At 36.7% G+C, this 9,257-nt stretch overlaps 1 long non-coding RNA gene across 1 annotated transcript; it reads left to right on the forward strand.

Annotated features, from left to right (window-relative positions):
* The first annotated feature begins 3,656 nt into the window (after nt 1-3,656).
* LOC115920045 lies at nt 3,657-8,683 on the forward strand. The gene is made up of 4 exons (XR_004062139.1): nt 3,657-3,737; nt 5,966-6,075; nt 6,470-6,600; nt 8,461-8,683. It is a non-coding gene; the product is annotated as an uncharacterized LOC115920045 (long non-coding RNA).
* The last annotated feature ends 574 nt before the right edge of the window (nt 8,684-9,257 follow it).

Consider the following 9,257-nt stretch of genomic DNA (forward strand, 5'->3'; position numbering starts at 1 on the left):
ATTTTTTCCTCTGACATTTTTACCTGGCACCACTTATATAGCTGTATATCGATATGTACATTTCCAGCATTAATGTATCCAAACTACTCAAATCATTCTATATGCTATACTGCATTACCTTTATGATTACCAACTAGCTTTAGTTTGTAATAACATTGATTTTGACACAGATGTAATAGATTCTATCCAAAATACCAACTGAAGCACTCATCCAACTCTCACATATCCATCTCCCAAAACGCATCCTATTATCCAGAATTATATGCATGGTATATAAAAGCAACTTGTAATTAAATGAGTGTAATATCATAATATTATACAAAATAACAAAATATAAAAAGGTAGGAATATATTGTCTTACCTAAAATAAAAGAACACGAGGAGAAACAATAGATGGTTGTGATGCTATAGTGTCAAGACGTGGAATGGCACATGGGCATCACAATCACTCATTTGGTCCCTCCTCACATGGTATCCTGGACTCTTCCATTCTTTGGGCGGGGTTTGTGTGTCCTCTAAGCTGGAAAGGGGCAAATGCTTTCCCACTTCGATTGCATAATATACTGACTGATCTATACTGTACTTACAGTAGCTTTCTATCAGAGACATAGAGTCTCTACCCAAAGTAAAGATACAGTATTGATACAGTATTGATACAATATATTAAAAAAAGGGGGGGGGGGGTACAAATTTCTACAAAATTATTCTTTTGCAGGGATCACAATGAAATAGAGTCGAGATGGTGAAAGTATGAAATAGAGTCGAGATGTTGAAAGTATGGAAATAGAGTCGAGATGGTGAAAGTATGGAAATAGAGTCGAGATTAATGAAAGTATGGAATAAAGTCGAGATGGTGAACGTGTGAAATAGAGTCGAAATGGTGAAAGTGTGAAATAGAGTCGAGATGTTGAAAGTATGGAAATAGAGTCGAGATTGAAATAGAGTCGAGATGGTGAAAGTATGAAATAGAGTTACGGAGTTAATAATAGAGTGTTAAACCTCAACAAGAGAGTGGTGCTCTAGAAAACTTGTGATTTAGCATAGAGATGAATGATCCGTCAAATGCGTTGTGGATATAACGATACGGCGTTACGGCGTTATATACGGCGTTACGGCATGTTACGACGCTAAACTACGGATTTACGGCGTGTATGTTTGCTGTACAATTGTGTTAACTTTTGTTTACCGATGAAAAAATACAATAATGTGACTTGGGTTCTATTTCTCTAGTTAAAATGTTTTGTATATTTTATCTCTGTTCTCTAGTAACATGACTAAATTGCAATTGTTATCTGTGTATTCAAATCTATTTTGATGATGTTTTGAGAGAGTCCAAACATAACCCTGAACTATAAGTATCAAAGTGTTGTGTGAAAGTCCAAAGAACTCGACGGTACGAACAGGCGGAATAAAACGAGCTTCATTTGTCGAAAGGCTGTTGAGAGGTTCATAAACTCAATACACGATCAATAAGAAACAACGGTTCTATTGTTGAAAAGAGGTAATTCAAATACAAAAGAAACTAGAGCTATACAAAGTCAATATGTTTTACATTGAATGGAACGTCTCAACTCAGTAAGCATGGCTGAGATTTGTAAAAGTTGTTTTTACAAAGAAGATTCGGGTGAATAGCAGTGCTTATTCAAACAAATATTCGCATCAATTTGAATCACAATCATTTTTGTCGCTTAATCCCTATTAATGACCTTGTTTTCTTTCTCGTTTGCAAGGGGAGAAGAAGATATGTCACGTTAAAGACATCATAAAGGTCAGTGTTGTATGCGTATATATTATATCACAGACCAGTAACAGCTATGTAGCTTGTAAATTTGTAAGAGGGAAAATGTTGATGGGAATGATAATGATGAAATAGCACATAATTGAGGAGTATCATAGGTACCAATTCAATGGATATTTGTATAAAAAAGAGTCCCCGTCAGAACTAAAAGAGCCCCCGTGAGAAGGCTCACGGGGGCTCTTTTTTTTGGGGGGGGGGGGGAAGAGCCCCCGTGGACAAAAAATTAATTTGAGCCCTGACTATAAGTATCAAAGTGTTGTGTGAAAGTCCAAAGAACTCGACGGTACGAACAGGGCGGAATAAAACGAGCTTCATTTGTCGAAAGGCTGTTGAGAGGTTCATAAACTCAATACACGATCAATAAGAAACACCGGTTCTATTGTTGAAAAGAGGTAATTCAAATACAAAAGAAACTAGACCTATACAAAGTCAATACCTTTTATACACATAGACTGCAATACGCTTCCCCGTGTTGCCATGCGAGGATCACAGTATGGGTAAATACACGTTCCTTTATTTAGTTGATCGAACAATAGATATTGATCCAACCTATACAACGGTGTTGTAAACGTTCCAAAGTTAATGTACACGAGTCAATTAGAAATAGTATAAGTACGAAAAAATTCGTGTACAAAACCTATGGCCGTCCCGTACTCACTGCTATAACTACTGTGGAGCCCCACAGAATACCCCCCCCCCTATTTTTTTGTATATCTTTGACTATGTATGTATGACACAAGTATATTTCTAGCCCCCATATATATGAGGCGCCGTTTGTAAACCTATTATTTAGACAAATTATATGTTATATAACCATTATTTAACAAATAATAACCATTATTTACATATAATACAAGAAAATGTACATTTTTATTTGTATATAATTCTTAACACATTTTTATTATTTATAAATAATGACAAAGTACGTTTCATTATTTATAAATAATTACAATTCACACTTTCATTATTTATATATAATGAAAAGCGTATTTCCATTATTTATATATAATTGCCATTATTTATAAATAATTACAATTCACACTTTCATTATTTATATATAATGAAAAGCGTATTTCCAATATATAATATATAATGAAAAGCCATTTCCATTATATAATATATAATGAAAAGTGTATTTCCATTATATAATATATAATGAAAAGCACATTTCCATTATATAATATATAATGAAAAGCCATTTCAATATATAATATATAATGAAAAGCGTATTTCCATTATATAATATATAATGAAAAGCCCATTTCCATTATATAATATATAATGAAAAGCATATTTCCATTATATAATATATAATGAAAAGCACATTTCAATTATATAATATATAATGAAAGGCGTATTTCCATTATATAATATATAATGAAAAGCACATTTCAATTATATAATATATAATGAAAGGCGTATTTCAATTATATAATATATAATGAAAGGCGTATTTCCATTATATAATATATAATGAAAAGTACATTTCCATTATATAATATATAATGAAAAGCGCATTTCCATTATTTAATATATAATGAAAAGCGCATTTCCATTATATATTAATAATGATTGTGTATGCAAATGTCAATGGTTGGTAACGCCCATAATATGAATATTCATGAGCTTGACTGCCCATATTATCCTCTATTCCAGGCACCTTTCCATTTTGTGTTCTTTGTGTATTCTTATCAGAAATCCTACGTGCGGTAATTAATTCTCTGTATCACTATTCTCCTTCTTATTTGAATGCAAATTGGGTATAATGATTGATAACTGTAATCATCCTCATTATTTTAATAAGAAATTTTCTATCTGTGATGAAAGTTTTTATGTACGATTGCCTGATCTGAAGAAAAGACTTTCGCTGTATGCATATTTAATGTATGACGTCACCCACACAGAGTGAGAGTTCGAGGTTTTCTTTGAAAGTTTGATGGTGAGTACAGCTGTAATTACGTTCAAATCTCGTAAATTGAATCGTATTTATAAACATATCTAACGATAATATGAATCTGCAGATTTGACTGTACATTATGAAGTGGTTTAAAATGGTTATATCTGATGAATTTAGGAGTAATCTACACTCGAACTTTTGATTTGTTATTTATCGTCGTGAGAAATATTTCAGCTCGATTGCCAGTCACTCCTTGATCCTTGGCCCAAACTTTCGGGCGAGACCCTCTCTGAAAATTAGATACGCGAGTATAGGTTCTACAGGCAGCTGGCAGATCACTTCACTGGTGCTAGCTGCATCAATGATCCAAGCTTTTTGTTACTTTTAGGTCCAACTGTTGAATACTACTTTCATAGTTGGGTCAGAAAAAGTTAATAGCTAACACTAAAAAGCATGGTCACAGTTGACATGAGACGAGTTGTGAACAAGCGCCAAAATTTGGACCAGATACCGAGATAGACGAGTACGAAAGTAGAAAATTTGAGGCCTATAGGCCTACAGACCAGTAAATAATTGGACTACCTGTGAACAGGCGCTGATCCAGGATTTCTTAGGGGGGGGGCCCAAATTTAAAATTATGCAAACCAAATATTGGTACGTGATAGTGACACCGGCAGTGGCGAAATGAGCAAAAACGGGGGGGGGGGGGGGGGGGGGGTAGCCAATAAAATATGCACCACCCCACTCTTACATGCAGGCCCCGCTAAACGTTTCTCTAAGTAGGTAGGGGGAGGAGGTATCTACGATCAGGTAGAGCTGAAATTGGCGTGGTGTCTAAGGCGAAGAACCTGCAGGGGTCAAGGAGTGGAACCCCCAGAAGCTCACGGGTATAGGCATTTAATTACGGTCAGATGAGCATATAAAGGCAAGGGCCGTTGCCCCCCCACCCCCCCCCCCCCCCCGAACTACAATTGCAACTGATTTCCCCCTTTTTTTCTTCTTCCTCTTTTTTCCTTCCCTTTATCCCTCTTTACTTTTTTTCTTTCCCTTTCCTTCCTTCTCTTTTATTTTTTGATGGGGGGAGGGGGAGAGGTTACAGCTGGAGGCAAGGCCCTTTCGGCCCCCGATCTCCTTCTTTTCCCCCTTTTCTTTTCTCCTTCCTCTTCTTTCTTTCCCTTTCTTCTTCCTCTTCTTTCTTTCCCTTTTTTTTTTTTTTTTTTTTGCGGGTGGGGGGGGGGGGGGGGGAAGGGCCAAGGCCCGCTCGCCCCCGTGAGATCCGTGCCTGCCTGTGAATGTGATACTCGTAGTCGTACAGAGTCTTATAGCTATCTAACAAATTAAAACACGATCCCCCCAAATTATCAGTCTATACTACATCGTATACAGGGGTACGTATAGTGGTGCGAATCCGGGCTAACTCACCCCACGGGACATCTCGCCCCAGCCTCAAAGACTGGGGCGAGATGTCCCGACATGATTCATCGATTGAGAGATACCATGCTCATTGTGACTTAATACTGCCATTTCCAACCACAATCTGTAATGGATTGTGTTAAATGATACTATTGAAGACAATCTTTAACTTCTCTTTAGGTAAAATGAAAAAAAAATGGCATTTCGGACAATTTACTCAAAAACACTGCTCAAATTTCAGTGGTCCGTGTCGATACAACGCACATTTAATGTACGTGCGGCAATGCGAATTGCGAGCTGTGAGTAAATTGTTGGAAATGGCATTATTAAGTCACAATGAGCACAAACATATACACATTGCATTGCATTAGTATCTCTCGATCGATGAATCATGTCGGGACATCTCGCCCCAGTCTTTGAGGCAGGGGCGAGATGTCCCGTGGGGCGAGTTAGCCCGACTCCACTGGTGCCTGTGTGTTTCTTAACTCTTTGTTGCTTAGCCTAATTTGCCTCTACTCTAGGCTCTATCTTTGAATTTTTGTTTGCTGTAAACACGATTAAGTTTGCTCTGTCATATATAGATCTAGGTCCATATCTATTTTGCGTTTTTTTTAATTTGATAGAATGAACAGTTACGAGACATGGATCTAGATCATCTAGAGACTGTAGATCAACTAGATCTGGATCAAGAAATTGAATATAAATTTCAATGTTAGATAATGAAGGAGGGCTTTTTTGTAAAGAGAAAATCCAAATTAAAATAGAACAGTTAATTCTGCAAATGCTTATCAATGTTTAAATGATCATGCTCATTTCCTTTTATTCTAAGAATTAAATCCCCCCCCCCTCTTTTACAGGAGAATGTACAGAGACTTGTCGCAGTTAATGCAGTACCAAATGCTTGCTTTCTTGGAGTATGTGCTTGAAACAAGAATGTCCTGGAGAAAACAGACCACCACAAAAGAAGGTAAACATATTTACTTTTGATCTAACTTGATCTGTTTAGTTTTTTCAAGTAAAACGAAATTTTGAAATAGGTGAGGTCAAGGTCAAGCTGAAGGGATGCAAAGGGCTGGTTTGAGAAGTATGTATTCCTGAGATGGCTATGTATGAATCCACATGTCTACTAACACGTTGCTGAAGTGTTTCTCTTTTCAGGATTAACATTTTAAGCTCATGTGCAGGGGGAAGGGGGGGGGGGTCCAATACATGAAAAGGAACGACAAGCGAAACAAAATAAAAAAATTGACCTTCAAATTTTGCTGAAAAACTAAACGTTGAAGACAACTGAAATATTAAATAGTGCTATTTATTTTTTCAAATTTGGTTAATATATTGCATTGTTTATAATTCTGTTCCAGGGATTGAAAAGGAGGGCTTCCTGTTGAGAGATCATGGGGTGCCTTGAGGTTCCAGTCTTGATGTTCTGCCCCTTACCTCAAAGCGATGGCCTCTTGTGCCTGACATATTAGGAGCAAAGCACAATGGACTGGTAATTCATAATGAATATTACAATGTTTTTTTTTTAATCTGGTAAAGAAACAGAGAAATTCATAGCAAGTGAGCCTGTCCAGTGTCATGGCATTTCGAGTGACCCAACATTTGCTCCTGCAACGACTGCTCAAGGCTTTATTTGTCAAATGTGTAGGGTTAGGCCGAGGGTTGCAATTGGGATTGAGGTTAAGGTTAGGTCTAGTATTGGATCCAGGGATGAAGTTAAGTATTTGGATAATAGTGTAGGAAATTGATGTTGAGCAAATGTCTTGAGGAACAAGTGTCGTACAATCAGATTTTCCAGGTGCTGTTGGAGCTGTATGTATTGATACTCATCATTGGCAGTTTAAAAAACTTCCTTTGTATTAGTAAACTAAAAATATGCTGACCCCCAGTTTGCGAAACGTGTACCTGATTTTTACGACATGCTCTATTGTTTAGTGGTTATGTTGTAACACAAAATGAATTCTTAATCTTAATCCTGGATCCATAGCTAAACGTAATATTAACCCTAAAAGCTAATCTAAAACACTATCACAACTTGAGCAATTACCATATATCTTGACGAAATAAAGCTTGTGCTAAGCATTGGCAGACCCAAAGTCAGGTTATCCTAAATTCCTTTCTACATACTGCTATTGTATAAAGTTGATATTTAAGTACCGGTACATCCCATTGCAAGTTCTAAAATTTCTGTAAAAACCTTACCCTGCTGCAAGATGATAGTGTGTGAAGTAAGTTGGCTCATAGTAGAGCATGAATTATTACCTGCAACTCTCAACCAATACACCCTTGCCACCTGCAATCCATCTCAGTTTTCACAATATATTCTTTAAACAACATTTACTAAAGTTCAAAATTTTGATTAGTGATTAAGAGGCTACAAATAATTGTATTTTTTTTTCACACTCGTATAATAGAGGGGAGGGGGGGGGGCAGCCTAGCAGTACAAGATCTAATTATCTTTATATGACTATATCCTGTTGTCCTGGGGGTAGATATCCCAGAACCTGCAAGTGTGATAAAGAAAAATATGTTTGTGTACTAAAAGTGAAACAAAACAAATCACTGGAAACTTTTGGTTGTTAATAACTCAAAAGTTACACTCAAATCAAAATGAGGTTTTCACAGCTTAAAGTTTAAGAATGTAATTCTGTGACATTTCTATGAATGCTAATTGCTATTCTTAAAGCCCCACTGTCCTACTTGTAGCTACTTGCTCTCTCTATATAGAAACTTCCCCAATTGGTGCCTGTTGGTCCCCATGATCCTCTCTTTCTTATGTTAGTTGAGAGCTGAGTTGATGAGATAGCCACCTGTCAGTGACCTGGCTGGGTGGTCTAATCCCTTCTGGCCCAGTAGTATTGACGGTCTTTAAAACAATGGTCGGAATATTTGATTAGATCTTTTACTCAGACATGTAGTATATTAGTATTAAATACATGTTTGGCATATGGGATTTTCATTTCATTTCATTTCCTGGTAGGAATTTATTCCTTGAATGCTAGAGCGCCGTATGGCAGCCGTGCTAAAGCCAGGGTAATAATCGGGAGCGCCAGGAGGTCAAATCTGACTGACATGTGCGCTATACAAGAACCCTATTATTATTATTATATTATTATAAGAAGTAATATTTAAATCTGGGATCTCTCGTTGGCACGGAAAATAAGGAATATACTCCTGTCGAGCAAACAGTGAATTTATAAAACTAATAGCCCTTTGAAGATTACTAGAAGATTAAAAACAACAAGAAAGAAGAAAAAGAAATATACTTGTGATGTGAGCTTTAGATCTTAAAGTGCTTGTAACAATATTGGATTTTTTTTCTTCTTTCAATTAACATTTTATTCATGAACAGCTGGCTTATTGGAATTGGTTACAAAGATGCAAGTGGACTTGTCTGTAGTAGTTGCTGAAGAGGAGCAGTCAGCATAAGGAGTGTGTGCCTCCAAAACAATGTGGGAACTTCTCCCAAGTTCATCTCAAATCACTAGGCTCTTCAGGAATCAAGATGTAACAATGGAGGTTGAGAAGGAGTTTGCGACCCTCCTGATTTGGACTACTCGCTATATACATTCTCATCAATGGATTGTAGCACTTCTGCACAAAACTCAACAAGTCATGATTGAGAAAAACGCAACAAATACTTGGTTAAGCATTGATTTGTGACTGGTATTAGGGTAGGTTTCAGCTTGGTAATTTTATATTAACTATGTCCCAAAAGAACCTCATTGGTCCTTATGGTTCCACGCCACAAGCTGCTCCCTCCCCTGTTTCGGTATACCGTACCCAGACTATCAAGGGATCAAATGAATTAAAATCCACACTTGATTACAAATGAATTGATCTTTTAAATATTGTCATCATTTCAGGGTGGTTTTGGGTAAGGGGTTAGTGTGAGCTTTCTGTGCGTAAATTGAGGGTACTTCGTGCGGAGATCAGTGGATGGATATTTCATGTACAATGCAAGAGAGGTGTCTATCTTCATTGGAATTCAGGATGTGAATTCCAATGAAGATGGCTTGTTTATAAGGAGAGAAGCAAGATAGATTGATGTAAACTTAATGACATCAGGGAATGTTTGCCTGTATTGTTTGAATGACACGGATATTGAATAACGTGAAGTTAAGTGAAAAGAATGGCATAATAATTCAT

The sequence above is a fragment of the Strongylocentrotus purpuratus genome, unplaced genomic scaffold (assembly GCF_000002235.5).
Source record: "Strongylocentrotus purpuratus isolate Spur 01 unplaced genomic scaffold, Spur_5.0 spur5_scaffold_7, whole genome shotgun sequence".
Classification (NCBI taxonomy): domain Eukaryota; kingdom Metazoa; phylum Echinodermata; class Echinoidea; order Camarodonta; family Strongylocentrotidae; genus Strongylocentrotus; species Strongylocentrotus purpuratus.